At 34.9% G+C, this 15,182-nt stretch overlaps 2 protein-coding genes across 3 annotated transcripts in view; one reads left to right on the plus strand and one right to left on the minus strand.

Moving 5' to 3' along the window:
- Nucleotides 1-15,182, minus strand: part of LOC149418660 (uncharacterized) — a 241,522-nt gene that overhangs the window by 112,761 nt on the left and 113,579 nt on the right. Inside the window, exon 3 of the mRNA XM_089639144.1 lies at nucleotides 6,929-7,004. The gene's annotated coding sequence lies outside the window, so the exon portion shown is untranslated. The remainder of the gene's footprint in view (nucleotides 1-6,928; nucleotides 7,005-15,182) is intronic.
- Nucleotides 1-15,182, plus strand: part of LOC149418662 (carbohydrate sulfotransferase 11-like) — a 190,196-nt gene that overhangs the window by 87,780 nt on the left and 87,234 nt on the right. The window lies entirely within an intron of this gene.

Consider the following 15,182-nt stretch of genomic DNA (forward strand, 5'->3'; position numbering starts at 1 on the left):
ATAATACAATTCCAATTTTGAAAAACACGATAGTTAAAATAATTTTCCTAAGTATTTTATTATAGGTAGGTACATACTTTATTTTTTCCTGAATTATTCTTCATACAATCAGATCCAATTTAGAAAAAAATTAAGGTAATTTAACGTGAATAATTGCACGCAGAAATATTTCACACACTGACAACCGAAATTTGTATGTTTTATGACGATACACTGTGTTTAAAGGGTGGTACAGCGAAACTAAACTTCTAAGAAAAAAAATCCGTTGTCGTCGAGTTTTAAAACAGATTTATCGTAATCGCTAAAATCATACAATCGATCAATCATACGTGATTTATCTATAGTTAATCTATGATCACAATAAAATTTTTGCTGAGCTCTATTTTTTTATATATTTAATAGATAGATACTTGTGTTATTGTATTTACTTGAAATGTAGGGATGTACATTTCACAACCTATACGACCACACGAAAATAAAAAAGCAATATTATAATTGTGTTTACTCACAAAATGATTGCTGCATGTGAAAGATTATAATTATTTTACGAGAAATGGGGCTTGTTCTTCTTCTTTGACTTGCAGCAAATGAAACATTTGTTGAAACCTCTTGCCCTACTAATACTCGTACACCGTTTACAAGATAAACTTCTTCTGTCTTTCGTGGATAAATAAAAATAATAGAAAACATTTCACCGTGCATAACGGACCATTTCCTTTTGCCAGGATGTGTATTTTGCCACAGACAAAGAAATAAAGCAAAGGGGGATTTTCCTAAATATTTCCATTTGCGTTAATACAGTCAAATCTTGGCGCATTTTCCTTAGTACATAATATACTTGCTACGCAGGTTAGAGGTTTTTCCGCGGTAGCTTTTAAATAACTTCAAACTTTTTCGACCGAAACTTGGAGTAAATGTAAAACTTAATCTGCACTGAATTTCGAGAAATGATTTTCATGACAGTTTTCCAAACACCGATTTTGTTAAAAATGAGAAGTTTTTACTCGGTTAAATAACTTCCACTCGTGTATATATAGATGGGATGTTTTTCTTGAACAAAATTCTGAGAACGGATTCATTTCAAAGATGGTAAATAGCTTTCCACTATTTTTCATAAGCTCTTTGAGATCTTGTGGACTTCTATCCGAAACCAGCAGCTATCTAATCGTCAAGACCTTTTCATCTATGCGTGATATCTGTTGCAAAGGACAAAAATCGATGATATTGGAATTCTAATGGTCATCCATTAGCCTTGCTACGTGTCCAGCAAGAGTGTAGAAAATTGTAAGGGTAATTGCGGCTACCTTTATCATGTTTCTACCCTATTCATTAATCCACCTCAACCCAAAGCTCTGGCGAGAGTCATTATTGGCACTGGAAAGGTGAATACTGGAAATATTTATTTACAAATTATCACGTGATCGTAGAGGCTAAGTTTGTTGAAGAGATCCCACCAAAATTAATTAATAAATTAATTCAAATAACTTCGATAGATTTCGAACACCGTCCCCAAAGATTACATAGAACACGAGGAAAACCTTCTAAGTGGAGTTAATGCATATATTTTTTTAAAGTTAGCAGCATCATTTGGAAGCTTTCGTTTTATGTGAATGAGCATGGCACCCCACACGTCGGTCCCACAACATACTGTGGTTTATGTTGTGCGGCTGAAGGGAGGGGGGTTGGATGGGGAAGAAGAAGCTTGGAAAGGACCTGGCAATGAAGATCAGGTCACTATTCATGACTATTGACAAATAAAACAAGGTTTTGGTTTTGAATTGTAGACTTTCGTCGGGACGATGTTAAGGTATCTTCCATTATGGAAGAATCCCCTAAGATGACGTGATCCAATGGAAACTTTCGGGTCTCTAGTGGATTTAAAAAAATACAACTGCATCATTTCTGCCATCTATGGTGAGCTTTTACACTAATATCAAGGATATTACAACTTCGAAAAAGCTATTAAAAATCACTCTATATAACGTGAACGAAACAATTGTGCAATTTGATATCATCAAAGCCCCAATTGACACATGAAGACACTTGATAATTTAACTGTCGTAATGAAACTAAAAAAAGTCCCGTTGCAAATGGCATTTTAAAATCAAACTGACAAAAGCACAGGGTAATGGAAAAAGCTACAGAGCGGACGATGAAGGACGTTCCATTTGGAGTACCGGAGGCTTTAGCACTAAGTGAGGAGTGTTGTGCCAAATTGGTGTTTGACAACAGCACGAGTAAAGGCCTAGACACGGGCTTGACGGTGATGAGTATAAAAGGGCTTTCGAAAAAAGTTAAAACATTTATATTTTCGGTAATTTGTAACTTTAGGTTAAACATTATATTAATCGTAAGTGAGCCAAGAAATCCACAGCGGTTTTGCTAATAGCTCACCGGGCGATTTTACGTTATTTTGAACCTTAAAAAATGCTCCTAGCATACAAAAACAAATTGTATTTACTTGGTAAGAAAATATCATATAATTATTCTAGCTTGTCGTTTCGTCACTAGCAAACATTGATTTTTATCTGTGAAAAGGCGCAACGCAAATTCCGTGAAAATTTCATAATTTTTAACTATCTAAAGCCATTAGAACTGTATTCATTTATAGAAAAACCTTGTGAAGTTCGCTTATTTAGCTGGAAAATGTTATAAAATTCAAGAATATTTTTGTATTTATTCATCATATTAGTTTTTTTATAATATAAGAGAGAGAGAAAAACATTTATCGGAATATAATAGCTATCCTGGGAAAACTAGAGAGAGAAAAAACATTTGTCGGTATATATATATATATTTTTTTTTAATTGTACAACAGAACATTCGTTCCAGTTAAAGTACAATTTTACAAACAGTATAATTTTACATCATATCAGCATTTGGGTAAGTGACTCTTCAATAATTGTTTTAGGTCGTTTAAAGAACAGTCATTTACATCCAAATTCTTTGCTAGTTCGTTCAACAGCACCACTCCCCTCGTCATGCTATGCTTTGCCAGGACGTCGGTTTTGCCTTTTGGTACTCTAAATAAGTCATGGTATCGACTTCGGCTGTAGTGGTCTGGTACATATAAATCATAGCATCCCAAGAGGAATGGGCTATCAATAAAATTGTTCCAAATTTTGAAAGATATAGTGGCTAGGCTTGCTTTCCGCCTAGTTTCCAGACTCACAGAATTGGTTTCCTCAAGTAAGTCGATATGGTGCATGAATCTGGGATAGGTTCCATGCGTCCGCATATAGACATACCTGAGGAATTTCTTCTGGATTTGCTCTATCATTTCAATGTACTTCTGGTGATACGGTGCCCAAACATCGCTCGCATACTCCAGCTTGCTTCTCAGTATGCCATCGAACAATGCTAACATAGCATCTTGGTTATTGAACTGCTTGCATGTCCTAATGACGAACCCAAGAAGTTTGTAGCAAGACTGGGTGAGCTGCGATATATGGCCAGAGAATTTCAGTTCGGGATCAAAGACGACACCGAGATCCTTTACGGAATTTACACGTGATAGTAATTCGCCCTTTATCTTATAATCGTAAAGTATAGTGTTTAAAGAGCGAGTGTAAGACATAGTGACACATTTTTTTGTATTGAAATCTAATTTGTTTATCAACGACCATTCAGATAGTGCATCCAGATCAGCTTGCATTTTAAGACAGTCTTGTTGGGAGCTTATTTCCATTAGAATTTTAAGGTCATCTGCAAACAGTAGACATTTACTATTCTTAACATAGTTTTGGATGTCATTTATTAGTATTAGAAACAACAGCGGTCCGAGGTTAGACCCTTGAGGAATTCCAGATTTCGCTGAGAATTTTTTTGAATTATGTCCATTTACCAAAACAAATTGTTTTCTGGATTTTAAATATGATGAGAAAAAGTTTAGTGTTGGTAGGTCGAAGCCTAGTTTAAACATTTTCCTCAGTAAGATATCATGGTTAACACGGTCAAATGCTTTGGCAAAGTCGGTGTAAACTACATCTGTTTGGTGCCTTGAGTCTAAACCAGTGGCTACCAATCTCGAGAAAGTAAGCAGATTTGTGACTGTTGATTTCTTTGGAAGGAAACCGTGTTGATTTTCTCCAATGAATGGCATAATCTGGAGACTTAATTTGTCACAAATTATTTTTTCATATAGTTTTGGTAGCACTGATAATACGGCTACCGGTCTGTAGTTTTTGACGTCTGTCTTGTCACCAGCCTTGAAAATGGGACTGACTCGGGTCAGTTTCCATATCTGGGGGAAAGTAGAAGTCAAAATACTGGTATTAAATATATGACAAAGAGCTTCACTTATCATTGGCGCTATGCTAATGATAGTACTGGAAGGGATTCCATCCGGCCCTGTAGCCTTGTCAGTCTTCAGTTTACGGATATAAGCTTCTACCTCTGGCGGGCTCGTTAATCTCAGGGAAATGTTACCTACGTTCCATGGGACCTCTGTTCGCGTAAAATCTGTACTAAGATTAGGGGTTTCACTATCATACACAGATTGAAAGTAGTCTGCAAATTTCTGACAGATAGATTCTGAGTCCGTTATAAATTTGTCTCCACTATTCAGGCCGTTATGTGACCTGGAGTTAGCTTTCTGTGATTTTATAAAATCCCAGAAGCATTTGACATTGTCTTTAATCCCGTCCTGAATTCTGTTTAAATATTGTCGTTTAGTTATGACAATATCTTTTTTGAGCTCGGATCGCATCGCAGAAAACAATAAGTAGTCTGATTGCTTTTTGTGTACTCAATATTTTCTGCGATGCGCTTCCTTGATTTTTATTTTGTCAATAATTGATTTTGTGAACCATACCGGGTAGGTTGCACTCACATTTATTGACTTCTTAATTGGAACACATAAATCAAAAACACTTGTTAAAACATTATAAAAATACTCTACCGCAACATCAACAGAATGTATATAATAGCTATCCAGGGAAAACTAAAGGGAGAAAAAACATTTGTCGGAATATAATAGCTATCCTGGGAAAACTATGTAGGATCGATGTATACCTATTATATAAAAAAATCAAAACACTTGATCTGGTAAGACGGTACAATTTACAAAAACATAATTCTGCAAAAAAAAAAGTTATTACTAAAATAGTGTCGCCAGCGCATAGAGGGCCGCTCACACTTTTAGGGGTTAAAACTTGACATTTTAATGTGTATAATAATGATAATGATTGGATTATGTTTATAGCGCCGTTTTCGTGAGAAAATCACCTCAAGGGCGCTTGGTATAAGTACTTACAAAAATATTATGGCCAATCAAAGAACTGGCAGAGAAACCATGAAAGTAGACTAAATGCTGCAGAAACGAGATCTCTGAGGCGTGTGTGTGTTAAAACCATCTGAAACTTCGGAAAGAATGTAAGCGTAATAAGTTAAATTAAGAAAGGGATGCTTAGTTGGACTTGGTTTAGGTTGGGAATGTAAAGCGGGTCAACCACAGACATAGGAATTAATAGACGAGAAGATAATGGCGAGGGGTAAAATCAACTGTTGAAGAACGAAGGGAGTAAGGCTGACTGTGATTCGTCAATAAATCAATCTAACAGTAAATAGGCATCTCGCATTATAATATCACCATTTAGTTCTTAAAAGTAAAATCTGCTTTTGAATGAATAGACATTTCTACATGGGAGCGCAAATTACTCGCCACGTTATGAACTAATTTGCGAAGTCCAAATTCGGCAAAGTAAATTTCTTCTGTTTGCAGAGTCGTAGTTAGTTTCAGAGTATTTAGTTAAGACACTTTTACAAATGTCTCATAATTTACTTACCCCAGTAAACAACGATGAGCACACTTGAGAATCGCTACATTGTGATGTGATAGTATATGTTTCTAAAACTGATCCATATAATACGGTGTGAATAAGCTTAAAATAAAGTAAAATAATGCTTACTTATGGAATGTAATACGACAATTGGGTTTATTCTCTTTTTCACATCTATTTTTACAAGTTTTCATATCACAAGTCAACATTTTGCCGTGTTATTTCGTAAAATGAACCGATGATGCCTCGACCATAGTTCGCACAAGAATGATGACGTCACGTTTTCAAATTTCACTTGAGGCCATATGCGAGCACAGCCGGCTCAATGGAACCGGTATGGGGAGTGGGGATAATACGCTTTTAATCACTTAGGGCAGGTCTACTAATATTCATATGTCTATGGGGTCAACGAAGATCAGAGTGCAAGGGGAATATATTATGACGATAATGTCAATGGTGGAAGAAGTCAAAAGAGACGTGACGCGATCAAGTAAACAAATACTCGAGTCGAGCCATGTCAAGAGTCAGAATAAAAGAACGGTATATATAAACGATGTGAATCAATCAATCAATTTTCGGGGTTGCGAAACGGCGCCATGATAGGTACAATATTTAATTTGAGTTTAAAACTAATTTGAACAAAACCGGACCATCTTCCTCGTGGAAGTATAACAACTAAATAAGATGATAAATGACATTTACATTTAACTAAGTAATTAATATTTTTTAAATTGTTAATTGTGTCATATTAAAAAACAAATAGTTTTATTGTTTAGTCTGTAAATTACTTAACAATGTTTTTTTTTTAATACTGTACAAAAAGTTGTAATCCGTAATAATGTTATTTTTTATATTTACTAAAATTTTAGATTACATAATAATTACTTTATAATATGTTTTGTTTGTTTGTATTTGATTATTTAAAAAAATATATATTTGAATTTCACTTTTGTTTTCGGTAATGAATGAATGCAAATCTTGGAAGCAGAAATTAACTCACTTCTCGACATTCGATCGAGCTGAAACTCGGCGGATAGACTCGTTGTCGGTGAAAATGCATTATTACACGTGGAAATATACGTACTCGTATTTCTCTGAAAATGGATGACATTACAGCAGTTAATGAAGGAAATAAATGTCGGTCTTACCCGATCGGGATTCGGCTCAGTCGTTAGCGCGGTTGACTCAAGTCCCTGGGGAGGAAGTATCAATCCTCAGTCAAACCTAAAAGAAAGCAAATTCTTAAATACATCTATTAAAAAAAACATTTTTTTTATAATAAAAAAACTTTGTTTTATGTATACTCAATGATTTTTTTTACAAATTCACCACATTCTCTATGAAAAGTGTTATTAACCCTCGTGGACTCTTAGGGACTTGTCATTAAAAAGTATTTCTAGATACTTTATGACACACGTTGTTCTGTGCTGATGATGAAATGAATAAGTGTCAAAACTAATTGGCACATATAATATATACTCAATTTGGATAAAAGAAAAACAACACTTTTTACAGAATAAATTTTTAGCAATTTTAACAGCATTTGGTTCCTTAGAACGGGCAATCTGCTTAGCTAAGAACTAATATCGACCTACAATTCATAATAATACTTGTATTATTTTTTCAACAGTTATTGCAATGTTATTATCTTGTCATTTTTGCTATATACATGTATTTAATGTAATGTAAGAAATAAATAATAATTTGATAAATAATGATGTACTGGAAATGATTATTTTTTTATTAAAATATTTCCGGGTTTTTTCAAAAGTTTTAATCAGCATTTGGAGGATTACTGCAGTAGAACGGACAGTACAAATTTAACAAATTTTTTGAGTTTATGCTGTGTAATGTAGAATGTTTTGGTGTGCAGGGCAGATATCTCATTAGTTGAGTTCAAAGAGTTTCCGCACTGTTGTTTGTTTTCTTAACTGTTAAACATTATTGTGATTTATTTTTGTGATATTATGCCGCATTGCGCTACCGTTAGCCAACGTTTCGGACAGCATTAAAGTTTGCATCCTCATGGCAGGATTGCATATCTGTAATGGAATAATATCCCAAAAATAAATCACTATAATACTCTTGGCCGTGAAAATTTCAAATCATATACCTGTTAAGACACCTGCATTATTATACTGGGTACATTTACAGTACTGCAACGAATAGGACTGTCACGCGTTTCATTTTCAGTTGAAGAATCACAATCGGTATTGCACTTTTGACTGTTCATTGCAAAAATTTATCCAACAATGTTTCTTTTCATCCTTTCACTTCATGAAATAGATTGTTACCTCCGAATCACTCAGGCGGCCGAAAATTTTGCATAAAAAATATATTGAATATCGTTCACTATATGATCAATTTAAAATGTAAAAAGCAAAAGAGCAACTACTAGCGTTTTATTGCCAGGAGACTTTGATATATACAGGGTTAAAATATGCGTGTAAACGACACGCTAATAAAGCTCGTCAGAAAGAGACGCGTGCAATAAATGCGTGTCAGAATATAGGTACACGTCAAGAGCCAGGCTTAGCGACACATCACGCCGAGGACATGCGTCAAAATTAAGCACGTATACAAACGTGATGTGGGTAACCGACGTCGACGACACGACACGACGCGTCACGACGTAACGTAGGTAACCGTATAATGTGATATTTCCTTAAGGACGATCCGGCTCGAAGGACCACATGTTTTTGGGCGACCGTATATAATATTAATACGATACCGTGAAATGATATGTTCATATTTTATATTGAATAAACAACTTCAAAAGAACCACTAAGGGTAGGAAACACGTAATTTAATATTCAGTGAGTGAGCAAGTAGGCAAAAGTAGAGTGAATGCAGTAAAAATGAGATCCCTGTGGGGAATTTTTGGTAAAACTATGTTAGACCGAATTACAGATGAGGAGGTGAATAATAATAGTCAGCATAATAGATTAAAAAGGGACGTTTAATGGGATGGACACAAAGATAAAAGATGAAATGGATATGGTTGAAGAAATACAGGCTATCTAGAAAGGACATGTCACGATGAAATTAAATATTTTAAGCCGGTAAAAGTTGAAAAAATAGTTGTTTAGATACGTGTATATGAATTTATGTAGATTAAGGGTAAATTTAACGTTAAAATCTACGCGTCCATAGATGGGGTTAATTCAATTATTTTATAAAAAAAAAAAAAGTGGGTGTGTCAAGCCTACGCAAGACAGAAGTGAAACTTCTAGTATTCCTCTCTCTCTATTTTACAGTATAGTAACCAAGAAGTATACTAACCAAGCAGCTGATGCTTGGCGTGGCGCAGTTCGCTGGTGTCTGAGAGAGAGGAAAGAAGAGAAGAGAGAGAACGTTCGTGAGCGGCTCCCCCACCTCAACAAGCGCATATGGTGAGAGAGGGACAGTGAACGGTGAGCGGTGGTGGGGGTACCCGCATTTTCGTGTCGATCCTGACTCGGTTTTACTCCGTCCCCGAAAATCCATTACGCGCCTAAAGAAGTTTCACTTCAATAAAATTATGTTATACTTTAAAATATTAAGGCAACTTATTTGTTGGCGCCCGTACATAAGCAGTATGAATCAATAGTTTTGTCCATATAAAAACTCAATTCTTTCAAGAAAGGCATACAAATACAATATGTATATACGGAATCAAACAAGTAATTCGTCTTAATATTAGAAAGCATAACATGCAAAAAGTGTATATCTGTTTTAAGTAGATTATAACGTACGTAAATAAGTAAGTACTTAGGTCAGAAATTTGCTAGCACCAAGATGAATGGCATTAAAATTGCTTTGCCTATTTTAGAGATATAATTAATTACACGATGATGAACATCACATTTTTTTTATAAATCATTCAAATAAAATAGATACTGTTTTGGGTGAAAAATAGTGTGAATATATAATAGGGTGAAATAAGTGATATTATCCCATTTTATGAAGAAAAAAAAACTTAGCAACTTGTCCGACGACGGACCGCCTGTCAAATACGTAAGATATTTATAATAATATTATTATATTTAAATACAACATTAGCATAACATGAGAATAAGAAATAGACCAATGCACAAAAAAGATCTGATAAATATTAGAGTGCTGTAACTAATGTAAACTTGATGGCCCGGATCCGGCCCGAAGGACCTTATTAAAACTGACATGTGTCCATATTCAACATTCGGCATGAATTAAAAATAAACTCAATGTCAAGCTTTACGACTTCCCTTGAATAAGCGAGGGATGATAACCTTTTTGCCGCGGAGGCTTTTATTACTAGATATCCTATTTCTCTCTCTGCGGCCGGGACATTTGGAAGGAGGGGAAGATGGCTGAGTGGAAGTGTCCCGCCCTTGCCCGCTACCGCCCCCGTCCCCGCCCTAGCAAGCCTTGCTGGGGCGGTTCTGTCTGACGGAAACATACGGCAAGATTAATATCACCAGCCCACCAAGAATAAGACCGTCGAGGAATTAAATGTCTTGTGTAAGAATAATCGGAGTACTTTCGTTAATTAAAATGGCGGGGTCGGGACCTGGCTTTTAAATAATGAAATAATTAAATAATCCTGAGGATCCTTAATCCTTAAAACTAACTTTTAATTGCTCAAGACAAAAGATACCCTTTTCTGTCCTGTAGTGCTTTTTGTACGTTCCTGGACACAAATTGGCGGAAGTTTTTTTTACTCGGCTGGGGTTAATTTATGATAATTTCGTGGAAGACCCAAAATGCAATTTAAATAGAATTAGAATTAGCATTTATATGATATCAGCTAAGCATTGGGTTTTCAGGGAAGGAGTTTTAAAACCCAATTAAAATAGGACGATGAGTTGGAAAACGCAAGAATATTCACAATCATCTTACAAAAATTTTTGAAAATATATTTTTGTTATAACCACCAAACTCATTTCCATTTTCTGTCGAAGTAACACTGCCTTTATCAACAAAGTAAAACTTCTTCCGAAACCGGTCGACAGAGAAAATGAATTTAGTGGTTCGTAACAAAGTAGGTATTTTGATTTATTTATTTATAAATTTAAACGCCTTGATGGGCTTTTACATGATACACATTTTATAAGATTTACTGCATAATACAGTGACAACAGAAGGTTTTTATTTAAAAAAAACAGTACAAAATAAATAACCAAATACTTATAAAATGAACGTAATACATGGTACGAATATAAAATAATTAAATTTAAAAATCCGTCAGATTATTCGACTCGTGAAAGTAGAAAAAAATTAAGAAGATTTTAAGAATAAACTTAAAATACACTTTACCTAAGACTAATTTGGTTATTTGGTATATTATTAAATAAAAATCAGTGTTATACATATAGGAATTAAAATATTTATATATATTTTCTATAAAATATTTTTATTTTTATTCTTGCAATATGTATCTGTTATTATTTACACATATGTTCGTAATTTTAAAGTTAATATGTATATGGTAGTATTCCCAAAATGATTTAGTGTTAAAAACTTAAAACGAAAATTTCTCCCTTAACACGAGTTATTCTCAGTTAGTGAGGTATTAATTAACAGCTTAGAACATATATTATATACTAACCCTTATGCAGCACATTGGAAATAACATACTGTTGAACACCGTCATCGGACGGTTGGTATATATATACTTTGTTATTACTTTGCAATTTTCTTAATAGTAACCCTCTGTCTGCTGTACACTTACTGATGTTCTTTCATTCTTAAATAAATATAAAACAATTTTAAAAATATATTTATATATATATATATATATATATATTATTTTTTTTAATTTTCCATTTAAATGTACATAATATAAGAAAAGAGAAAAAATAAATAAACCAGTTTTAAATGGCAGAAAAATAGTAGTACAGGTTGATAATACGTAATTTACAAGTAATTAAAAATAAATGTAATCGCTCTTACGCGACGCTCCTAAATAATGCTACATAAAAACATCATTCAGGTATGTCTTGTATAATTATAAACTTATATTGTCGAACTAAATCCGATATTGGCTTACTATAAGGCAAACCACAATATTGAGTAAAATCATTTTAAGATATACAAGTATACCTTCTATTGTAGGTAATAGGCGTTAAAATCGCTTGACAAACGGAGTCTAGAAACGTTCGATTTCAAGCACAAAACTAGTTTGTATTTATTTTTTATATAATTTTATAAGAAAGCAAAAAAGTTAATCAATTGAAACTGTCACAGATAATCTTAGCTATAATACTGTATTTTTTAAAGTTGTTTCCTTTACGAGTTCATACATTTCCATTGAAAAAATATTTCTCAAGTATTTTACATTTATATTTTTTATTGAGTAATTTATTTTTTATTTGTATTCTACTCAAGCGAAACGATAGGAAAACCTTCAATTTAACTAAAGCATATTTTTGTAATTCATAATGTACACCAATTCGTTATAAAGATTAAACAAAATAGTGATTTAGCATTAAGCTTCGCCTTAAGGATAAACGTATCGTACGTTATAATCTACGAGTTTGTAAATTGTGGAGTCCTAGTCTGAAATGAAAAAAAATGTCAAAGAGACCTAGAGATTTCATTTAACAGCAAAATAACATTTTCGAATTCTATCGCGAATCTAAATTTAAACGGAATTATTAATAAACGCGCTACGCACCCAGTATTTGGTGTTAACCTGTTTAAAATTATTTGCCATAGCTTTGTGGCTTTTTTCAGTTCAGTTTCCCGTAGATCAGTAATAAAAGTGAACCGCCTCTGACATTTGGCGCAATGTCGTGGAAAAGTATGATGTACGTGTTTCATATCCACATATCCCTTTGACAGAAATACAGGACCCGCAAAACGGAAACTTGCTTTGGCGGAAATAATAACATCGAAGGCTTCTACTTCCGCTTTACTGCCTCCCCAGACTCTCAATTCAACTTACACCGCGGTAACCATTGGTGTAGAAAGGGCAAGATTGACCTTTACAAGATTACCTACTAATTAAAATGACACATAACCACGTAATCTCACACGTTAACCAAATCAAAGCAATTTTTGTACAACTCCTCATTGAACTCCGTAGCGCGATTTAAGCATTTGATTTTTAGTCGAGGTTGCTGGTCGCTGGTTCGATCGAAACCGCATCAAATCAGGCCGTGACACTCAGTCAAATCGACCTCAACTTTTAGGAGGCCTTATTTACTCTCATAGAAGCTAAGATGCCGACTTGATTCAGTGGCTTGGCCTGATTCGTGTAAAGGCGGGGGAGCTATTTCACCATTGGTTACGCAGCGTTGTGAGGCGATTTAAGGTAGGGGCTATAGGAAGGAATTTATTAATGCGGGTCATGAAGAGGCCTGGATTATACGAAGAAGGAAAAACAGAAGCCGTTAGCTGGTACCACATACGAGACGTCTTACACAAAAACGAGTCAAAGAAGTGGCCCGTTCTCATGAAGCCAACATCAACAGTGAAGGGGTTTTCCACTCATGTACATCAAGTTTCACGCACGTGCACCGTTGCACCGAGGATCAATGCTGCTTGCTCATTAGAGATGGCAATCAGTCTGTTAAGAGGAAGCTACAAGCCAAAAATATGTATATTCTTGGTATGTCTTATATTGTAGGTAATAGGCATTAAAATCGCTTGACAAACAGTCTAGAAACGTTCGATTTCAAGCACAAAACTGGTTTTTATTTATTTTGTAAATAATTTTATAAGAAAGCAAAAAAGTTAATCAAGTGAAACTGTCAAAGATAATCTTAGCTATAATATTGTATTTTTTTAAAGTTATTTCCTTTACGCGTTCATACATTTCGATTAAAAAATATATTTTTTTAGTAGTTTACATTTATATTTTTTATTTAGTAATTTATTTTTGTCATTTGTATTCTACTCAAGCGAAACCATAGGAAAACCTTCAATTTATCTGAAGCATATATTTTGGTATTCATAATGTACACCAATTCGTTATAAAGATTCATCAAAATAGTGATTTGGCACTAAGCTTCGCCTTAACAATAGATTGTCGATCAGATGGACAGCCCTTTTTATCTTTTTTCCATCACGCGTAAATACGTAATTTTGTCGACGTTAGAAAGAGAAATAACAATTCTTTCCAGTTTGCCTCAAATATTTACACTGAATGCCACAAATAAAATTTAATAAATAGCCAAAGTGAACGATTCATATTTCATGCCGCAAACATAACATTCAGTTTAACATTAAAATTTAATTCTTCTTTTATTAAATGAATGAGATAAAAATTGGGTACAGTTTAATTGAAAATTCCCTTAACAAAACGATTTTGTTTTAGAAATATCGAGTTGTCTCATTTTTTCTATGTTTGACAACATTTTTAAATACATACACCGGAAAGATAATTTTGTCTAGTTTCTAAAACGAAAAATAAGATGTATATAGCACATTTGAAATACGTAGAACCGAATGTTGAAAGAACTAAAGAGTTAAGTTAATAACAAAAAAATGCTGTGACAGTCCTCGAAGCCTTCATTGACGTAAAGGGCCACTTTGAATTGTTTGCATACCCTGCGCCAATTTGAAAATATTCAATGGCCGCCGGCCTTTTACAAAAATTCGAACATAATCAGGAAAAAATTACAAGTACATTATTTCCAATAATACGAATGAAAGCTTCACTACGTACAGGCGTCACAGCGCCTCTGGGATCATCTGACCACTGCCTAGTGACGACATCAATCCCCGTTAGCCTCAGACCAACCAATGAGAGGCTGAGGAGAAAAGTGTGGCACTATAGGTCAGCAGATTGGTTCGGTATGCGGGCCCATTTCAACGCTTTTCCGTGGTCAGCTGTTTGTTTTCGGACTTCGGACCCTTCAAGATGTGCCCAGGAGATTGGTGAAGTCATCAAATTGGCGATGGATGGCTTCATACAATCGACTACTAAAGAAACTGGTGTGGGCTCAAAGCCGTGGTTCAGTCGACAATGCTCCGAAGCAGTTCGACGAAAAAACGCGGCTTACCGAGCCTACAACACATCTCGAACGCCCGAAAGCAGATCAGCATACAACAAATCGGCAAAGGAATGCAAGAGAATCATTAATAGGTCAAAATTCGAACACGACCTGCAGATCAGCAAAAAGCTGGCTGCCTGCCCGCATGGCAGCAGAGCATTCTGGTCCCTTGCGGGCTCAATAGGTCGGAATATTTTCAAACCCAGTTTGCCACCTCTTACCAGACCTGACGGCTCACTAGCAAACACCGCCACCGAAAAGGCTAACTTATTAGGAAAAATGTTTGCGGAAAACTCGACCCTCGATGACGGAGGTGCTGTTCCGCCGTCGGTTCCTCACTGCGGCTTCTATATGAAAAAGCTGAGGATCCGGCATCGGGATGTACTCCACGTTATACGGGGGCTCGATGTTAACAAAGCTAGTGGACCTGATGGAATACCTG

This window comes from Hesperophylax consimilis, chromosome 13 (assembly GCF_061612785.1).
Source record: "Hesperophylax consimilis isolate HC1 chromosome 13, BYU_Hcon_1.0, whole genome shotgun sequence".
NCBI classification, from domain to species: Eukaryota; Metazoa; Arthropoda; class Insecta; order Trichoptera; family Limnephilidae; genus Hesperophylax; species Hesperophylax consimilis.